Source organism: Prinia subflava, chromosome 5, assembly GCF_021018805.1.
Source record: "Prinia subflava isolate CZ2003 ecotype Zambia chromosome 5, Cam_Psub_1.2, whole genome shotgun sequence".
In the NCBI taxonomy this organism is placed as follows: domain Eukaryota; kingdom Metazoa; phylum Chordata; class Aves; order Passeriformes; family Cisticolidae; genus Prinia; species Prinia subflava.
In genome coordinates this window covers 18,835,504-18,857,502 of record NC_086251.1, presented here as the reverse complement: position 1 = coordinate 18,857,502, position 21,999 = coordinate 18,835,504, and the positions used below count along the sequence as shown (strand labels likewise).

Here is a 21,999-nt window from a genome sequence, read left to right as displayed (position 1 = left end):
GGCGTTAAACCTCAAACCACAAGGTAGGGTTGAGACCATGGCACATCCACACCCTGTGCCTGTCCTCCAGCTAACAGTGCTGCTGTTGTGAGAGGGAGGACTGCAGAAGGAGCATCCCTGCTCCCTGAGCTGAATTTGGCACACCCAGCAGGGGGGAAAGATGCTGTCACAAAAGGTGCTGACTGACAATGATGATTAGGGTCAGGATGAGCAAACCACACTTCTGCAGTACTGTGTACCTCCCATGGCCCTTCAGCAGCAGAAGATTCACATGCCCCCAGTTCCTCCCTTGAAATTTTGCTCCAAGTCTGCTGAGAAAGAGGAACTAACTCAGGAAGATTACAAAACCCCAAAGGTTTAAATAGAAATCCACCCTCATTGGACTGCAGGCCCTGCCCAGTCAAAGTCACTCCAGGGTCAGATACTCGTTCTCAGCCACCATCTGCAAGCTCTGGGGAAGCCACCCAAAATGCAGCAGGTAGCAGGAAGACAAGCTCACAGTTCCCCTTGTCAGACACCCTTCAGTGTTCACAGGGATTAGAACTTGCTCCTCCACCCTCCCACCCCAGATAGTTCAATCACTCCACCCTCCTCCCCAGGCTTGCCAGCCCTGCTCCTAAACTCTGGAAGCTGCTACAAACTCTGCCAGCGAAAGCTGCTCTAGACCCAGACCACAGCTGATGCATTTGCTAACATAGCAAAGAGCTAATGGCAAGGAGTCCAGAACTGTCTGCCTTCAATCCCCACCTGACTGCAACCCTAAACCACCCAGACAGTTCCATCTCCCTCTTGAGCTGCTGTCTTGATAGCAGAAAGGCAAATAAAGCTTGTGCCCTTCTCAGCACCCAGAACCCGAAAGAAGGGCAGAGGAGCAAAAGAGCAGCAAGGTAACAAATATGATGCCCAGCAGGACCTCTGGTTTGCTGTGCTGGAGAAGCAGTTAAACATGATGGTAAAGTGGTGATGGTAAATGAAGTGCAAACAACGTCATACCCTAGGTACCTACCTGAAAGGGACACTGCTTCCCCTGGAAGTCCAATGTGCATCTGTTCTGGCAGCCAGGAAAGAGCTGCAGATTGAAAGCAAGGCTACAGGAGAGAATGTAAGTGATCTCACTAATTGAGTGTGCGCACATTACCCTGCTCCATTAATACATGCCCTCACATATGTGATGTTCTCACATGCACTGCTGCTCAGGGACACGAGAGATCCCCGCCCCAGCCTTCTAATCTCTCTGGGAAGAGACAGGATGAGAAGGGGACTGAGGAGCAAATGTTGACTGATCATCACCACCAGCATGGCTGTCCAGGGGAGAGTGCTCCTGCAGCAAACAGCTTCACAGCTAAACACAGAGGGGTCCTGGGGGTCTGCAACCAGCTCCCACTTTTCATTACAGAGCAGGGATATCCCCAGCAAAACACATGGACTTTGCATCTGATGCTGATGATAAAGCAGTTGCCACAAAGATGCTCAAGGAAAACAGCACAACTGCCCAGGCCTGTAGGACTTGCTAAGGCAGTTATAAAAGCTTTGACACAACATGGGTAGGAGAAGACATAAGTTCCTTGGGAGGGGGTTCTTCTTCAAGACCACCCTAGTGGAAGGCACTGTCTACTCTTTTGGAAGACCTCCAGCCCACACAGCCATAGCAGCTTTTGGTCCACACTGCAGCAGGAGGTGGGGGACAAGATGGTCACCCACATCTGCCTGAGTGTGTTCCCCTGCTCCAGACCCTAGCTGAGCTAAGTTGCACAGCAGAGAGGCAGGCACACACCAGCAAGACCCACAGATCACCACCTTAGCACAGAGTTCTAAGATCTGGCTCCTCCACAGAAACACAAATCCTCATCTTCTTGCTCCCCACGTACCCAAGTGGCAGGGAAAATGAGAGGGGCGAAGGAGCTATTGCTAGTCCCCGCTTGTGGCCGGCACACGGACAGTTTACATACAGGAGCTCTGCCGTGTTGGGGTTTGCTCACTGACACCATCCCTCGAAGGTGCTGTCACCTCAGCTAACTCTCCACTGCTCTGCCACCCTCGCCCCTGCAGTGGCAGAGGAGATTCTGCAGCTTGCAAAGGAGGGCAGGTCCAGCCTACCATCTCCATACCACTGCTGCAAGACGTGTCCTAATGCAGAGCGAGAGGAATGATGGACAGCTCTGGGCATGAGAGCTACCTGAATTCAAGTGGGCTGAAACCCAAGCTCAGGGGAGCTCACTTCCTTTCCCCAGTGCAAGCTCCTCACGGGCAGCGTGCAGACCCAGCTGCACCCCAGAGCAGGGGCAAATCCCACGGAAGAAGCAGCCTGGCCAAAGGCTGCAGGGAAAGCAGGGATTTCCATAGGGCCAAACTTTGCCACGGAGTTGGGCGACTGGTGCTGTCCTTAAGCTTACCAACACCATCTCGTAACTCCCCCATCACACTTTTTTCTCCCGAACATGAGAAGGGCAAGGCTGCTCTTCAATGCACCCACAGTTTCAGCACAGGGTGGCTGTTCCTCAGCACCACAGGAACATCACCATCACCACAGGGGCTGGTTCAAGGAACAAACATCCCAAAAGCAATGTTTCTGGCTTCCTATAAAGCAAATGCAGGGAAGAGAGAGTGGGGTTCCTGTGAGAGAGATAGTAACAGGCACCCCAGTTTTCATGCTGGTGACACACCGGATGGAGGTTTACAGCCTGTTGGTGGTTGTGAAAGCTTCTCCTGATGCGAGGATTTCCAGTTTCTACTGCTCAGCAGCCAACACAGAGCCCACACACAGCTGACCACAAAATAACACAGGGAAACACAAAAGCACAGCCTCCCAGTCCCACACAGAGCAGGAACAATGCTTCTTCCATCTTCTGCAAGCTCTTCAAGATCTGAAAGTCTGATCCAGGTCACCATCTAGTGTTTCCCTATCCAAATTTATCACCTCTGCAGCACCCCAATACTACAGCCCCCAAAAGCCACACGCAGGGCTGTCAAGCAACAGGTGAGAGAGACAGCAAGAGGAGAGCAGTTCCAGGAGCACCGTCTGGAAAGAGGAGGGCTGGGATCCGCGTGCCGAGCCAACAGCCCCAGCGTGGAGCCGGAGCTGCTGCTGCTGGATTTCCTGACCTCGTGGATTTTCTCCTGTAGCGAGAGGGCTCCTGGCTCCTGTTCAAAGCTGTCTAGGAAAGCCTCGCCGAGTGCTTCCGCCTGGCAGCAGCAGCTGCTCCCAGCCCAGTAGCCAGAGCCACACAGCTCCAGCAAACAGGAGCCATCTGCCAGCCTTGTGCAGGAAGCAGGGAGAGCAAGCACCCAGCCCCGTGGACACCAACATCCTACCTTTGTGTGGCAGGGAGGGGATGGAGGCGTGAGCGAGGGCAGAGGGCACACCACGTCCCCTGGCTGCACATGCTGCATGGCAGCATGGAGGCCCTGTCTGCAGAAACAAGCACCAAGATGCTCGGCAGAAGCTGTCACAGGGCTAAGACCTAAAGTAGGTCTGAGCACCAAGCTGCAGGTGTTACCCACAGATCCAGCTGTGTCCTGCAAAAAACAACATGATCTTCTCATGGCCCCTATTCTCTTGCCTAGAGAGGTGGTTTGGGAGACCTGAGACCTGGGTGACTGCGAAGCCTCCAGAAACTCACTCAGCAGAGGTGAGGAACTCAAGGGGCTTGGCCCCATCAGTATGTCCCATCTCACCACCACAGTTCCAACATGAGCTCAGGTGTCAAGTGGAAGGGATACACAGTGGGTTTCCAACACATTCACCACAAGGGAGCCTCCGACACCCTTCTAACAGAACAACTGAAGGAGCTTTGTCTGTGTCCTGTTTCCTCCCATGACTTTGCTTCTCTCCCAGCACAGACACCAAGCTAACTAAACAAGTCAAGAGACAGATTTTTGCACAGCGCTGCTGTAGTAAGGCCAGCCATGCCAGAAGTTTTGCAACTGTTCATTATTGAGCATTCACCATCACTGCACCTGCCCACTGGGAGCTTCTGCATTTAAAAGCATCAGAAGTCAGTTTCAACTCTGCAAATCTCTTTGGGCTCATCTCAGATCAGGCACCCTTTCCTCCAAAGCCCTGTCCAGAGGAGCCATATGACCACAAATACCACTGTGTTTGATTTTAATTCCCTTCAGCAGAGATGCCCTGCAGGCAGAAATGATCTGCAGTCCTCTAGAACAACACTCATCCCAGTTTTTTACAAGCAGTCATCCACACCCACACATCAGGAATCCTACTCAGAGATTTCTGAGCATCGCTAAAGCAAACCTTGTTGACTTACCCCAGTGACTGTCCAGTCTCCTCCATTTGCTCATGCACAAGACCATCAACATCACAAAGCACAGCCTGTGCAGGGACTGAAGGAGCCTCTCCAGTGGGGTGAAATGCCACCTTTTGTTTTTACTCCAAGACCAAAATGTTCTCTGTGGCCAGTCCAGCCTCAAAGAGATTAGGAACTGCAGCTGGCAAGCTGATGCTCTGTTATTAAGCCCATCCAATGCTTAATTTTAATTTACTTGTTGCTTTTTAAATCAACAAGTGAGCTACAAATCTAAGTGATTGGTGCCTGTTGTTGGCTTGCTGGCTGTATACCTGCAAACTCAGACAGTGCACCTCACAGATTAAAACAGAGGAAGGGATGCCAGAGAGAGAATAAAAGTTCCAAGTACTGGCCCTGCTTTGGAGAGATGACTTAGAGATAATAAGTGTCTTCTACTGGGGGGAAAAAGCCAAAAAGAAGCAGAATGGCTTCTTCCATCCTCTGCTAGCTCTTCAAGATCTGAAGGAAAAGACAGTCTGTCCCAAGGGACTGAGCACAAAAATATTGCTGCAGAGGAAAGGAAGAAAAGGGGTAAGGAATGACATAATGTAGGAGGCTCAAAATACAGATGCACATTGACAGAGAAACCTGTGAGGAAGAACAGCAAAAGCTGCGGGCAGGTCCAAGGGACAGGCAGGTCTGGGAGAGAGGAATTGCCTCTCCACAGCAGCCACAAACATGTTCCAGCAGCAATGTGCAAGCCTCAGCTTTGCAAAAGTCTTGAACAGGCACGGACTGGTCACTGCAGCAGGTCCAGCCCTCACAGTTTCCAGTCAAAGCCCCTCTGGCAACACAATCCCTCTGCCAAAGACTACCCAACCACAAAGGGCTTGGGAAAATATAGAAGGACAAAGGAAAACAAGACAGTATCGTTCTCTCCAAAGCTGCTCCTGGTCTCTGCTGTCTGGTTCCTGCTTCAGCTGTCAGATATTTAAGTAAAAGACAAAGCTGTGCCATCACCTGCTGCTGGCAGTAAGAGAGTGCGACTACACTGTTCTGGCTTTCCCTCTCAAAAAATAAATATTCTTAATAAAGTTCTTTGTTAGCAGTTTATTCCAAGAAAAACAACCAGTAGGTAGCTATAACTACCCAAAATACCAAACAACCTAAATAAGTCAGTAACAAATAAACCCAGAGGACAAACCAGCTACCCAAGAGCTTCCCTCTGGATGAAGAAATTGCCTGTGCACCCCACTCTCCACAGGCCACCAAAATTACTATTTTCCAAAGAAAGATGAGCAGGCCCATTATCTCAGAAACTCTTAAGTCAGGACTGCTCATGCCCGTGTCTCCAGCATCATGACCAAGAACATGGCACAAGGAGCAGCACGCAGTTGGGAAACTCTGGAAGGTGATGGGATACACTTGAGAATCATGGTGGGACCTTCAGCTCCCACCACCACCACTCTATTTGTTTCCCTGATACCAAGTCACTCATCCCACCACAGTCTCTGCAGAAGAACTAATCTTCCAGGCTAACTTCCACAGAAGGAAAGCACACTGCTCTCTGGGTTAATTGCTGCCAGCCCATAGAAAGGGTGAAAGAAACAGGCAAGCAAATTATACATCCCACACCCCTGCTGAACACAGACCCTTAAAAAAAAAAATCACACGCAGAAGGGAGAGACCACCTGTGCTAGCACCCAAGTCACAGTTCTCTGCATCTGGTAGTGCCAGTGATGAGAAAAAACTGAAAACAGCTTTTAAATTACACTTGTGATTTATGATCGGACAGTTCGGTGCTCTTTTGAGACTCTACATGAGCAAGAGTAAGCTGCATAAGGAAAGAGGAGACTGGAGTTGTGTCTGAAAGTTGGTAAGGATGGATAACAACAGCATGAAGAGGCCATAGTGCAGGTCAGGAAAATGTGAGACACTTAAATAAAACCTGAACTCCTATCTTGCAGGCAGGATTAGAACCTAGCGTTGAACATACCAACGCGTGTGGAAAAGCAGTGTGAAGGCAGAAAAGCTCTCACTGTCAAGATGCAGAAGGCTGCAAACTGCCAGGAGTCCTCCACTTTCATCTCCTCTCCAGCCTCCCAGGGCTGAGCAGGTGGTTCAGAGGCAGACACTTCCCTGCCTGGGCTGGCAACCCTCCACCTTGCCCTGGAAAAGACTTCTCTCAGGCCTCCCAGCCTTTTTCAGACAAACAGATGGTACTTTGTACAACATGGCTCAAGAGAAGAGGCAACTTTTAACTCTCCTTTACATTAAAATCCCATCTGTAAGCATTAATGGGATGCAAGACGGGCAGTGTGGTGTATCTTGATTATATAAAAAGATGGACAGGTACCCAGGAAACTTTAAAACAAGACCCACATTGTAGATGACAGCAAATGTTAAGTGTTAAAACGTGTGATGGACAACCATGAACCCAGGCTCTGAACAATCGCTTGGCTTGCCAGTCTCAGTACCAAATTGTATTGATTTTCCCACAAGATATAAGGTGCAATGAAGTAGAAACTTGGAGCAGATGAGTATGCAGCGCCAATGTAAGTGGATCTCTGTAATTACAGCTATTAGAGAATATCAGGCTTTGGGGAAAACACTGCCCAGTAATGGTGTGGAATTACAAGAGATGCTGTCTCCAGGCTGGTTTCCTAAGGTACCTGGGTATGTTCTGCCTGGTCCTCTTGCTGATGAAAGGAGCAGCTGCAGGCAAGCTGCTGGGGAAAGGTCCAGCCTCTCCCGTGCCCAGCGGTCCTGTCATCATGCTAGGGCAGGTTGCAGCCATCTGGCTCTGCTGCAACAGCACAAGAAGGGACAAATTCAGATCTCACTACTGAGCTGCAGGCGATGGAGCACTCAGTGCTAGAGCAGAAGGCAGTGGCCATGCATGAACAGAAACACCATCCTACTCACTGCAGAGACAGGCAAGGGGATGCAAACAAGCCACAGCACTGGCCCAAAGCCATCAATGGTGGTAAAGCTGGGAACTAAATTCAGGCAGTGTGATTTCCCATCTGGGGTTTCACCTGAGACAAAAGGCTCCCAGCAGAAGTTTTGGATGGGAAAGCTGTTGGTCTCCTGCTGAGTCTTTGTGTTGGGCTGTCAGAGCTGGCAGCTCATCCCCAGCCCAGCTTCCCAAGGCAGAGACAATTGGGGAGGCAGGGTACATCAAGTGGGAAAGCACAGAGTGCTGTGAGAGAGGCCCTGCTCTCCAATTATCCTGATGAAATCACAACTGGGTCATGGGCACAGGCAGCCAGCAGAGGGGCAGATGCTCTGATCCACAGATAAGCACCCAGAGATGCAGGTAGGGCTGGGAGCAGAGGGGCAGGCTCTGCTGTTTGCAGGTAGGGCTGGGAGCAGAGGGGCAGGCTCTGCTGTTTGCAGGTAGGGCTGGGAGCAGAGGGGCAGGCTCTGCTGTTTTTCTCACTTGAAGCCCAGCTACAGCAAAGAGGGAAGTCACTGGTACAGGGTGGCTGCCTACATCACTTAAGAAAAGGGACCAATCCCAACCCGAGCACCACTGATGCACAGCAAGAGAAGGGCCCCAGAGTCAAGAAACACACCCTCCCTATGAGCTTTCTGTTCTCCTGCCCTTCTCTAGCCTTCCTGATGCTTCCCAAATAACTGTTGACAAAGAAAAATTAGGAAACTGGTTTCAGGGAATGCATACAAGCCCTTTTCACTGAGAAGAATTTGCAATGGAAATAGGTATGGTTGTTCAACTTCCTGCTTGCTTTAAATCCTTACACCAGTATTTCATCAGCAAATACATAGATAACAAAACAGGGTCATTTCATCCGGGAAGTTTCAAGAATTGTTTTGATAATGCTTTTAGATGTTTGTTTTGGTTTTTTGTTGGTTTTTTAGCACTTAATGGTTGAGAGATTTTTTTTTAAAAGGTCAGGTTTTGGAGCAACATAGGATTTATAACAGTATTGGTGAACTCTAGTCTCCAGGAATGGAATGGTTCACACAGGACATGTCCTATTGCACTGCAGCTCCTGCAGCAGAAAGCTCCAGACAGCCAGTGGCATTGGGTTTGGGTGATAAAAGGTGAAAGCTGTTGGCCAGCAGCATAAAAGCAGACAAATGAGTATCCTGGGACAGCAGAGCCAGGTCTGCTCCTGCCCATGTGGCACTCACCCTTGGGATGGCTAACGAGCTTCCACAGGGAAATAGGGTCCTCTTGTCTGGGAATGGCTCAAGTCCCCCTAGAAGAAGGAATACAGAGCAGGAATGAGAAGGATCCCTCTCTGCAGGAACAGACAGTCCTCATTGTGTTGGACTTGGGCAAATCTTGGGATACACTTTGGTTAGTACTCAAGTTGGCTTCCCCAGCTTCCCTGGGAAGGCTTTAGGATCTTGTACTGAAAGAAAAGCAGAGACAAGCCCCATCCATCCTCTCTCACATGTCATATTTCACAGGCTGCTAATCATATCTTACAAAATTTTATCTTTTCCAGGGAAGGGTGGTACATCACTTCTCCTCATCCTTGTTTTTCAAGACAGAGATTAAAGCAGCACAGGTGCAACAGCATCTCCTCCACAGGTGAGCTGTGGGTAAGGGACAGTTCACTTTGGGATGAGGGACAAAAACTGAGTTTCCTTCTCGCCCTTCCATTCCCAGTGGGACACCAATAAAAGCTCACTCAAAAACAGAGCTCAAAGGAACAGCCAAGACCAGATATTTCCAGAATGTCTTTCTATTAGTAAGCCTTTTAATTTACATGCTCAAACATAACAATCATCCTCCCGCGATCACTCAGTCCTTGCAGAGCCTTTGCAGGAACACACCCTGATTTATTAGCAGAGCAGGGATGGAGGGGAAGGAGGCACCACAGCAAAAAGCAAACCTGCAGGGCTCACTTTAGCACTTTAGCATCGGGGAGAAGCAGCTGGGGAAAATAACATCAGAAACACAAGAGAGGGGGTATCTTCGAGAGCCAGAGACAAGGTGGCAGCAGAAAGAGCAGATAAAATGAAGCAAAGAGGCAGCAGCTACTGGGACCCTGTTCCTGCTCTCCCTCACACCAAGATACATTATTAGCAGGGTGACAATGTTGTAGCAAACGTGAATATGCATCAGTTATTATGCAGCAGATATTCAGGGGCACGCTGCTGATTTATGGACCTGGCAGCTGCAGCCTAGAGGGATGGGGATAGTGAGCACTGCTGGCAGAGAGCTCCACAGAAAACCTCCAAACCCAGCCCTTCAACAGCCATGGTGAATGAATTCATCACCAACTCTGCAGCCATGGGGAGCCAACCAAGGCATTGTGTGTGCAACGCTGGGAAACCATCACACAACCTGACAGAAACAGAAACATCCCAAGGTGATGGTGCAAGATTTAAGTTTGGATCAGCAGAACTTATTAAGTTAGGGTCCTGAATTACCCAAACCTCATAGTAAAGGGAGTTTCATTTGCTCATAGTAAATCTCAGCCAATCAGAGTTGTTAATGTGATGCTCCTATCCCCTCCCTCTGCAGAAGTCTGGATTTAAAAAAATCCAAGCAATGTTGCTGTGGGTGAGTTAAGTGCATCACTGTCACACCACAGACCTGCTACAAAAGACTGAAGACATGAGGATTTCAGCTCTCCACACTGAAAAGGAAGGCATTTCCTTCTTGGCTCTGGAGCAACAAAGGGACACTGTCCAAGGACTCATCCTGCCTGTCTTGAAAGCATCACAGAATGGACACAGGAGACATGCTCCTTCAACTCTGAGTGGCTTCCACACAGCTTCATATATCCCACCCCTCAGCAACACACCACTGGCACAGCAGATCAAGGAACAAGGAACTCCACCCTGCAATGAAGAACCCACAACAATTAAGTGACTTCCTGACGGTCACACGGGAAACTTATGGTAAAGCTGGGGATTTCTGTTCCCCCACATTCGAGCTGTTGTCGTAAAACACGTGCTCATCAGTGGCTGTGGTTGAGTGTGCAGGGGACAGGAGCACAAAGCCTTCTCCTCTGTCACAGCTTCCAGCATCTGCTGGATGACCTGCACAATCAGCAAAAGCCAGGGGGGGCTTCCTTCCACAGCTTCCTTGGGAGTCCACAGCAACAACGACAAGCAGGATTTGGGTGGGCTAACAGCCAGCATCTGCAGGCCAAGTAAGGCTGAAAAGAAACCACAGAAATGCAAGACACCAAGCCTGTGTCAGATGTGGTTCCTCAACACTGGAGCTCAACAAGCTGATTCACAAATAAGCAAAGTCCCTGAGAGCAGAAGAGTAGTTGAAGTCCCTCTGATAATGCCTAAAGGTTAGGTGTACCTCCATCTTTGTAGAAACCCTCAACTTAATTCCGGTCCCTCAGACAACCCTGGTAGAGGCAATGAGTAGGTCCAGGTCTGGATTTGGCACTTGACATGGCCATAAAGCCCCAAAGACCCTGCCCAACTTAGGTGTTCAAATCAACAATTGATGGAGAAAAGAGCAACACTGAGCTCTGGTCCTCACGTGCACCAGGCACAACAGAGTGGGCAAACACTCACTCCAGTCACATGAACCAGATTTGCTTGATTGAAAGAGGTACAGATAGGAAGCAAACCATGCCCTGAGCTTCAGGGATGAGATCCTGCTGTGGAGGAGTGTCAGAAAGTGCATGAAGTGAAAAGAGATGCAAGGGAGCCTAGACACAATCCCCTAACGGCAAACAGAAAGAAGAAAACCTTAGTCTTTAGACCAAGAAGGTCTTCAGTAGGAGATGTCAGCCAGAGACCAACACCTGTATGCAGTTGGTACTTCCCTGGCAAGCACCTGGTGACCAGACACAGCTGACTCCTACAAAACCCTGTCCTTAGCACCTGATTTATCCTGAGAGCACAGAAAGAGACCACGCAAAGTACAGCCTGAGACATGTGCAACATGAGCTGAAGGAGTCACAGCTTGGGAAAAGTAAAACAGGGCAACATAATCCTGCAGGTGCCCTTCTAAGCTGAAGCATCCTTTTGTCAGGCATGACAATGCAACCTCCATCACAGATCAGCCTCTGCATGGCAAAGCCCCCAGGCAAATCCCATCCAGTATCAGGAGAAGCTCCTGCACATTTGAAAAAATCCAAACCAAAACAAAAACAAATTAACAAACAACCCACCCCCCCAAAACAAACCAAACAAACAAAACAAGAAAAAAAAAGAGAAAAGGTACTTCTGAACTTTGAACTGTAATGAAATGTAACTTTGAACTGTGATGTAACATCATTAGGGCAGTGTAAACTATGGCTGGGCATCAATTATATTGTTGGGGCTTGTCCACAGCCCAGAACTTTCTTCTGCTCTTTTCAGTGGAAACCATTTCTGGTCCCAGAGCAGGGTCTCATCCTGCCAGATTATTTGAAAAGCAAAAGAGGCCCCTACACCAGTTTTCTCTTTGAAATTTGTCTAATTCTGGTTGTCCCTGCTGTCAATACAATACTCAAATCTTTATCTGCTGAAGCCACTGACTTTCCTAACACCTTGCAGCAATGAGATAATGCAGCCAAAACTATAAACATCACTTCTTTTTATATTCATATACATGGCTTCTCATTTTCTTTCCTGGTGTCCAGCCATCTCCCCCAGCCTCTCAGATTTTCTGGTCCTCCTGCTCAAACACAGCTCTGCAGCACTGGGGAAGCACACATTGCAGAGGCATTTAGAAACACAGCAGCATTCACTGCATTTATTCTTGGACTTTATAAGGCTCATGCAAACAGTTCTGTATTTGACCTGAAAAAAATAACCACAGAATGCAAACTTAGAACTTCAAAGATGACTTCACCTGACAGCCTAAGCCATTACCTATATGTAGTATGGACAAGGCACAGGTTTTTATAGCTTCCCAAAGGAAGGGAGACAACAGCCCAAGACAAGGAGTAAGAACCAGACAGGTGAGCCCCACAGCCGAGATCTCAGCTTGAAGGTTCACCCTAAAGAAAGGGCAAAAAGTAGAGTCCTTGCACTGACACCACTAAAGGCAAGACAACACTGGCTGAGGATCTCACTTGGTCTGTTTTAATTTTCAACCTTAGCCCATTTGGAGCACTTATCCCTCTCTGCATCTTGAGACAGCAGTGAGGCAGATTGCCATTACCTTTGAAAGTGCAAATATAGAATATAAAAAATACACCTTTGTTCAGCCAGGGAGGCACACAGAGTGCCTACAGAGCAGCTATAAAACTCAGCCATCACAAAGTAGAAAGAAGGAAGGAGGTGGCAGAGTTGTTTCTCCTCCCTGGAGATCTGGCTGCCACGAGGAATTGCATATGGTGCTGGCACAGAGGACTTGCTCCTGCGATCAGCTGCTGAGTGTTTTCCCAGGACCCTCTGCTAAAAGGCTTTCCCACACCACTGGCTCCTAAGCATCCACAGAACCTCCCTCAGGAGTTCTGTAACAGGGTGACCTAAGTCTGCAGTCTGGGTTCATCCAGCCTTGTGTGGGTACAGGCATCTGTTAGACAATGCCTGGGGACCACGGCACAGGAACTGCAGCAGTGAAGATCAGGCTGACTCATAGTTCTTTGGCTTTGGTTTAACATATAATTAATTAATAAATAAATAAACCAAAATCTGAACCTCCCTTCAGCCCACTGGGAAAAATCCCAGCATCTGCCTTCAATTCCCCAGCGCATAATTAATACAACTTTATTATTACAAGTGAAATTACTGTATTTTCTATACGCTGTGTGTGTGAAGATCTGTTACATGACCTACATCATTCTGCAAATCACTGACTGCTGGGAGTATTTCATGCTATCACCCTTTGCCATCAGCCCCCAGCAAATGAGTTCTGACCTTTTATTCAATTGGTCATCCCTGCCCTCACAAGCACCAGCAAAGACACAAGAGTGGAAGCTCTGCTACTTAAGCCATGATCTCTGGAAAGGGGGTTGAAAACTGGACTTCAGGGCACCTAAAAGCTCATACAACTACCTCCTGGGCTACAGCAAATACCACAGAAAGCAGCTCCAGGCAGGGCTGGGAGGACGTGGAGATGGGATGTGCACCAAAAGACCTAAGTTTGCTCATACTGGTGGCTGCATCGTCCCTTTTCACATCTTCAGGCTTTTTTTCGTCTGCTACTATAAATACAGACTGTAACAGCTATGAAGGCACTGTTCAAATACTGGGAGCCCGGTCCTATGTGTGATCTGAGGCTCCTTTCCAATTCTGCTCACCCACACCCACAAAATTTGCCCTTTGCTGGCCATTCCAGACTGCAACACTGTTTGAGTAATGCTAAATGTCACAAGGCTGGTAGGGGTTCTATTTCTTTCCCCAGTGGTTTGGAAAAAGCAAGAAATGGACAGGTGATGTGAACTGGCACTGTTAAAGATGATCCAGTCTAATAAGATCATGCAAATGTCCTGGCTCTTGTCATGACCCCATCTGTCTTGTGGGCTTTGAGCTGGATTAAAGAATTGCACATGAGCTATGAAAATAACCCCCCTGAGGAAACAGTCATTTAGAAGAACTACAGAAAATCTTCACTTTTGGACAAGAACCTCTTTCAGAGTTCTGGTGATTTGGGGTTTGGCTTTTTTTTTCCTTAAGGGAGCAGAGAACCACAACAGTATCTGCAGTCAGAGGCTCTACTCTCCTCAGATCCCTAGTAAGACAAAAATCTCTTTGCCAGAAGAGTAACTTCGGAGCTTAAACTTGAACTCTGAATTTTTAGTCTTGCCAATATAGTGAGATCTCAAACATGGTCATATACCTTCACAGGGGGCAGGCAGAGACAAGCTGCCAGTTAGATTTTGAACAGGGTAATGTGCTGATAAAGCTCACTCTTCACTTAAGGGTGGGTAGTGGAGCTCACTACGAGTTGTTTGTCAGGGTTCCTAAGGAACATCCAGCAGTCTCTCAATCTTGTACATCATTCACACCTAGCTAGAAATAAACTGCTGCTTGGTTTCTCCCTTAAAATCCTCTTAAATTCAGAAAGCAACACCCTGAGGACCATATGTGTCCCTACAGTGAACCTTCAAGGCCACAGCATGGTGTAGTGGGTACAGTTCCTACACAGCTCTCATTGTTCCCACACAGGAATGTCAACTGAAGAAGTAAAATTTAATTAAAGAAATGAATCAAGTGTTTGCAAAAAGCTTTTTCTAAAAATGAGAAAATCCCACAGAAAACCACCATCTCACAGGCCAAACCAGCCAACTTTAACCTGAAGCACTACTCAAGCAAAAAGACAAGCTGCAATGGTTTGTGAGTATATTAATACAAGATAAAAATTCCCATTCCAACAGTAAGGAAAAAATAGAGCTCAGAAGACTAAATTTGTCAACTTAGCTTCACAATCCATCCATCCTTAAAAACTCACAGTAGAGCTTGTCTCACTCTTAATCAATTCCCTCCATCAAAGGCTGATTAGGCTCTAGGATCTACCATTATTGCCTTTCACCTGTAGACTTAAGATTAGGACACAGAAGGTGAAGATCTGCATAGAAGGAAAATATATTTGAGATTAGTATTTCTTGCCCAAATGGAGAGCTTCCATAAAGAAGCTGTTTGAAGTGGTGGCTGCCATTCCACAGCCTTCATTCTCCCTTACTTGCTCAGTTTTGATCAAACTCAGGACATACTACGTCAACTCCAACAGCAAATGTGAATTAAGCTAACAGTCAAAACCCTGATCAGATGCAAAAGTTCATGTAGTTGCCCTTTTCCCCCTCCCTTTCAAAAGGCTGCATGGTCCTAAGACACCAGTGTGACTGGCCAAGGTCATTGTGAAACACACAGCCAGTGGCCCAGGATGAGTTTTACAGGGTGACAACTTCTCCACACCACTTTAGGCAAGTGCTTTATTCTTTATTCTACGAGTATACACTTTAAGCAAGTGTTTTATCCTTTATTCTACAGCCCCAAAGGAATTGTTGCTTTTGCAGAGCACAAAACAAAAATGCAAGTTCAGAGAGTATTCTGAAAAACACAATGAACAGAGACTTCATGAAGTTCAAAGTCAAAAGACTCCAAAGGTCTTCCACCGTACCTAAACATGAAGTGTGCTCTCTAGGTCTAAACTAGATCCCTTTTCTTAAACCCATGGAGGCAGTTTACCCTCTGAAGTAGCCACTTTTCATCCAGTAGCTCAGAAGAGAACATGCAAAATATCTCCTGAGCTGTGTGGGTGCCTGACACAGCTGTGACAAGCACACTTCATACAGCCCTCTTAAGATAAGGCTGCCATAGCTGAACGAGGCAGAGAAAAGGTATTTACTTGAAACAGGTTCTCATTCCTTTGACAACATCCCGTGGTACGAACTTTGCTGCTCTTACACGGTCTGGAGCAAGGGAAGGACTTGCATCTCCCAGGCACCACCAAGTGAGTGTGGGAATGCAGTGGGAAAGAAGGATCCTGCCACCTGGCTGGGCTGGCGTTCCCTCAGGCAGAGCAGGCTCACGGGCTGGGCATCCACAGCACCACGTACTGTCTGTGCCTTGCCCACAGCAGCTGCAGCGCCAGCAGACGAAAGCTCCCACAACCTCGCCGAAGCTGAATTTGCAGCAACACGTTGCTCCTTATGGAAAAAACCACAACATGCTCACTTCAAAGTAGCCAGCTGGTGAGGATCAACAATACGGAGAGAGGAAAAAAAAACACAAACCACTTAGCACCACTTCCCTTTCATTCTCTCACACGGAGCTGAGAAGCTTATATTAATTGCAAAGCATGAGAATCTGAACAAACACCCTCCTTGGGCAACCAGGGCCAACCCCAGGAAAATATTTGCATCTGTGAGATGTGCAAGTTGTGCAACCAGCAAAATATCAAGACAGATAAGGCAAGGGCCTTTCATTGGGATCTACAGAAACTTGCAACTCTGTAGTGCTGACTCAGGCTAAGACAAGCTTCTTTAGTTTCCTCTCCCTTGCTCTAGCCTTCACAAGGGAAATAACATCAGCCAAATTCATATCCAGTCTGAAGCCACTAGACAGTATTTGCAGAGCTGAATCAGAAACCAAAGCAGCTTTTGGTGGACTACCAGAGGAAACTGGGTTTCATGCAATGGGAGTTCTCTTCCCACTCTAAAGGTAAAATCTTAAGGAAGTTCTCGGTGCAATAAGGTTAGGTCCACCATGGACACAAAAGGCAACTTGATGGTATTACACAATTTCCCATGCCCAAGGCTCGATATGGCCTTCTCTGCCTAGATTTAATTACATATATATGTTATTAGCGAGTTAGGAAAATTAGTTAGGTTATGTAGTTACAAAGCCTTTGTGAAAGGGATGGATGGAGGGATGGATGCTGGTTTCTCCCACCAGCTTTGAAGACCTGTACATGCACCTGCTCAACCAGGAGAGCAAACAGCAGAGTGACACTGCTGCGAATCTTCCACAGACCTGTAAACCATCTCCTGATGACAAGGCAACTGGCACGCTGTCAGTGGCTAAAATTAACAAGTAAAAAGTACTCTTTTGTCACAGTGCATCCAGCCAGCAGCTTGATGCCAGCAAAAGGCTGGCCCTAAGCACGTGCCCAGGAATGCACGGGAGCTGCAAGGACCCGACGCTGTGCCAGGTGCCTCCTGTTGGGACGCTCTTCAAACACTGGCGACTGTTTACTGTACCAAAGGTCAGAGGGAAAGGACAACAAGGAAAGGATCAGAGAAAAAACAAACGGTAACTGCAAGCCCTGATATACCTCCCTTACTGAATTAAAAACCTCCTGAGGGTTTTCATACTTGCCTTGTCTGTTCTCTAGATGAAAAGTACAAAAGTTTGTGATGGACACATGTAGCCAGAAAAGACAGCAGGGAGACATCAGATGCCTTGTGAAGTGAGGAAAATACACCATATAATGGAATATAAGGTAATTTTTTGCCTTTTTCTGTAGCACAGTATGTGTGTTTCTACCTAGGACCAGCCAGAAATTTCACCTCTAAGAGACCTCCTGCTATTGTAAAGTTGGAAGTGACTGCAGTGCACACACTAGACAGACTCTCCAGAGCAGCATTTAATGGGTGTCTGAAGTGATGGGAAATATAGCATGAGTATCAACAGCAAAAAAAACCAGGGTATAAAACTGACTCTTCTTCAGGGTTGTAGCATTGAATCATGCTGACAACACAGGCATGAGATGGAGGGTAAAGACTCTGGCATGGCACCATCCCCTACTGAGCAGGCTTGCAACCAGCTGTCAGCACAGAGACTCAGAGGCTGAGTTCAATCTCTGTGGGCTCTTGCTGTGCACAGGTTTCTCACTCCCAAAACACCCAGTATACTGCATTTCTGCCACTGGGCTAATTCTTCCCCAGCAAAAGGCATGATGGAACAAGTGCTCCAAATCAAAGGGGAAACTCAACCAGTCAAGAAAATCCTCCCCAGGCTATCAGGCTTTATTCCTTTCAGTTGGCTCAACTTCATTTTTCTAGTTCCTTCAAGAACAGCTCTAGGTCTCCTCCAACCTGCTCCCTGCAGACCATGCCATGGTCTTCAGAGAAATCACGAAGGTTCAGGTCAAATGGGATATAATCTACAGAAACTCACTCCATCATCCTCAAAACCACAATACGGCATTCAGCAGTGTTTCAGTGTTAGAAAAAAGGCTCTCTTTCCCTAATAGAAAGAGTTTTACCCACCAAGCCTGGAACACAACCTACACAAGCATGCAACCCTTTTTGAGGCAGTGGAGGGTTCCTGCTGCTATCACCTGCTGAAGTCCCCATGGCATTGCTAGGTTTAGAGGTCTCATGTCTTTCCCTGCTCCAATATGATACCTGTTTGGGCACATGCAGGAGGTCAGGAGCTCCTGAGAAGTACCAGAGTAACCCCTGACCTATGTTAGCAGCTACCTGGCCTCAGTATGAAAGGGTGAGCCAAGGACAAAACTGTTCCATTTATACCTACACTTTCTGCCTTCACTTGGTTAAAATATCCCTTGGTCCAGAGCTGGGACAGGACTGCAGCTCTGCCCTAGGAGCATCTCTTAGAGGTGTTTAACTCAGTCTTCCAGTTGCTGTCTGGATGACATCCCTCTGCTCCACTCTTGGCCAGCAAGGAATCAAAGTGAAGGGTAGCTTCTTGACCAAAGGGAGATGAACACGCTTACCAGATCAGACAGCCAAGGACAGATCACATTTAACAGTCTTGCCTCCTTTTTGTGCTACCCCAGCATGCTCAGTGCAGCTAGTCAAGGTGGGGCTCATCTCACCTACAGCACAGATATATCCACAAGAGCCCATCACCCAGAGCCTCTCTATCATCAATGAACAGAGACAGGCACAGATCTGTTTCAGGTACCCACCTGCATTACGATGAGGTGGAAGTGCTCGTTTCCTCTGCTGTGTGTTTAGAGGGACTGAGGGGCTGGGATGTTAGATGCCAACATCTGGATAGGGGAATTGCACCCTGATGTTCCCCATCTTGCACTTTACTGGTAAGCTTCTCAGAGAAACAATATCTCACCCTGCACCTAACATGAAAGCACTTCAGTCCCTAAGGCCTGAGGGTAACACCACACTTCAAGTGGGAGATGAGAGGCCCATGCCCTTAAGTGTTTACCATCAAGAAAACTTCACAACACATTCCCTGTAATGATGTTCCAAGTGGATCCAAATAATTTTGGGGGATGGCTGAAGAGAAGGCAGAGCTGCAGGTCTCAGCCTGCCTCTGTGTTAGCAGGTGAAGAAAGGAGAACATCCCAGGCACCAAACACTTCGTGTTGTGAGAACCCAGAGAGGCCGCAAGGCTCACTCTGTGCCTGTCGAGAGATGCACCATGACAGGCAGGGAAGGATGAACACCTGCAGCAGGGCTGGGTCAAGGACATGGGAGAGGACTGCAATTTCTTCCAGTAGGGAAACTTGGGATTTACAGGCCAGCCTTGAGGACTCTTCTTTTCACGACTTCTGATATACAATCCTTTGGGGCAGTCAACACAGGAGCTTGATGCAGACAACAGCAAAATAATGAGTCTAGGGGCAGGAAGCCAAAGCAGATGGCACAAGTTAAATGGAGCTGTCATGTGCTGGGCTGGCCAGGGGAGAGATGGAGGAGGTGTTCTGAGATTTGAGAAGCCATCAGGCCTCGTGCTACAGAAAATAACAAAATTAAGCTCAGATGGGGATTGCAGGAAGAATAACTTCCCTGACAACAGGAGGCATGGGGGATAAGTTGCTACAATGGGCCCTCAAATCAAATAGGGGGAAAAAAGTAAGCAAAGAAGAGACTGCACAACATTCACCCATGGTAGGACTGAAGGGTTCAGAAGAAAATGAGAAGTTCAATTCAGCTCCCTGAAAGGGTGACTTATTCTTGTCAGAGCTTTTTCTTCCACCCCAGCATTCAGTTGTCACCAAGCTCACAGGCTCCTACCTCAGATTTTAAACATTATCCCCTTGCATTCTAATCCCAACAGCACTTGCTCCCAATGCCCCAGCAGAGCAAGCCATGCTGAGAAAGTGTGACTGCTGGTTGTCCACCTCCATGCAGCAACTGCCAGTCACATCCCAGTTCTTCAACACAACCCCTTTGATTATTTTGATCTGTTCATGTGGTAGTGTTCTTTTTCTTTTTCTCCTCCTCTGGGATTTCATCTGAAATTACTCTAAGCTGCAAATTGAATAAACTAATTCCAGGTGCAGAGACTTTGAAACAAAGGAGATGAAAACCTGAACTGACCTGAGAGATGCTGCACTGCCCACCAGCCCAGCCACTGCAGTCAATAGAGTTCAACCAACTTCAGCTGAATCTGAACAAGACCTCACAACCCTGTTGCAATGCACTTGCAGGGCTTGCCAAAAAAAAAAACAAACCCATGTACTTAGTAGCATGCTCTGAGAAAATCCAGCCCTCTCCTAGGCACTCAGCTTCCCACCTCTTCACAAGGAGCACACTTCAGATAAGCAACTCTATACATCTTATTTTTTTTAACCTGTACATCTTCCATTAAAACCCAGGAGAGCTTTCCTTAGCCTTCTCAAGAACATCCTTGCTTTCCCTTTCCAAGGCAATTGCCTTGTTTTTCCTTTAAAACAGCACAATTTTCAAGCCAGCTTTTACAGCTCAGTTTGCATCCATGGATTGGTGACTACAAAATCCAGCTAGCTACCCTGGGCCTTTACAAATCCCCAGCCAGGGACCTGTACCTTCCGGGCTGTAATCCTCCCCATCTCTAAAGCTGGCTATTACCAGAGGCTCTTCCCTACCAGCTCCCTCAAGGAATCACCACCAAAACCTCCCTTGTTGCCACAGCAAGGACTCAACAACAACTGCCCTGTTTAGAATATCCGAACAGGCTACAGCCCAATTAGAATCAAAGGAGGAAGACAAACCTAAATCCCAGGAATCACACCTCTGCATGGGTGGTTTCATCTCAGCAGCCTCCCTTTGCTCACCTTCCATCCTGAAGAGGTTTATCATCCACTCCATGGTTGCTCTGAATTACCCCAGAGGTGTCCATATTTCAGCAACAAATTAAACTGTCATGATACATTCCTTTCTACACTGTTTTTTAAAACATGTGAGCCCTGGCTGCCAGAGAATTGTTTTGGAAATATTAGATTAGGTGCCTCGGAAACTGCTTTGGAAAAGAAAAAGTAAAGGGTTTCCACTTCTTGAAGAAACATCTTTTTTTTTTTTCTCCCCCTGGGAAGTTTATTTTTTAACTTCAAAATTTTGGTCAATTAACTGCATACTGTTTTTTAGATCTTTCCACAAAAAGTGCCTCAGTGCAGACAACCAACAGGGAGATTGCTCATTTTGCAATCACCAGCCACCAACACAAATTAAGATCCTAATGCCATCTGATTTTAAAAACAATCCCCCTCCAGAGGCCTCCAACATTTCTATTCCATTGACCAAATCTTCTACTGTTTTTCTAACTCGTAAGAAGTCTTCACAAGAAGTCACTCAGTTTTACCAGGGGAGGTCTATCCATTTCTTTGGACAGAAGTCCCACTTACAGCCTGGAACACTGACATGCAAAGGACTGCCATCCCAGCCCTCCACTCACATCACTTCTAAGACCAGACACCTAAAATATTAAAGTAACAGTCAAGACAGCCTTGCTTGAAATGATAAAAGGGAACAAACCCCCACCTTCTCAGGGTTCACTGTGATAAGAGAGCATTTCTCTGATCAGAAAATCAGATTAGCAACACGTCAACAGCCGAGTGCTGAATCTTTTGACACTCATCAGTTACCGAAGGAAATGGGAAGCTGACCTTGCAGTCAAAGTGCCAGACTAGGACAACAATTTCTGTTCTCAGCTCTGCTCTAGGCTCCTCCTGTTCATGTGAATTTTCATTCCCCAGTTCCCAGCTGCAAAACAAGGGGTTGTAAAAACGTCTCTCCTCTCCCTGCCCAGTGTGTGCCCCAGCTATAGGCACTGGTAGATATTTGGCCATTTTTCACCTTCTAGCAGATATGAGGGGTAGCCAAGCCTGGACACTTCATAGATTGGAAAAGGGTGGCTGGCTGAGATATACACCCCAGAGGAAGAGGAACAGCAGAGGTACAAACCAGTGTCTACTGAACACAGATTAATGTGTTCATCATAGAAGGAATATGAAGCAGAGGATATCTTATCAGGCCCCTGATAATCAGGTGCAGTAATTTTGGGGATCAGATGATTCTAATTTGCTCATGAATCATAGATTTCCACCCTCATCCATCTATCTCCCTACTTTGCCACAGACCTGGTGGGACTCCGCACATGTCCCTGTGACTATGAGCCACACCAGTACATATCCTTGTTTCTGTGGAAAAGCAGGGTCTGAAGCACTTCTCCAGGTCTAGAT

General features: G+C 47.4%; 1 protein-coding gene across 2 annotated transcripts in view; it reads right to left on the bottom strand.

Moving 5' to 3' along the window:
- HRAS (HRas proto-oncogene, GTPase) overlaps positions 1–21,999 on the bottom strand; it is a 39,962-nt gene that overhangs the window by 10,748 nt on the left and 7,215 nt on the right. Inside the window, exon 2 of one of the 2 annotated variants that reach the window (XM_063398273.1) lies at positions 8,403–8,470. The exons of the other annotated variant lie outside the window; for it this stretch is intronic. The gene's annotated coding sequence lies outside the window, so the exon portion shown is untranslated. The remainder of the gene's footprint in view (positions 1–8,402; positions 8,471–21,999) is intronic. 2 annotated transcript variants of the gene reach the window in all.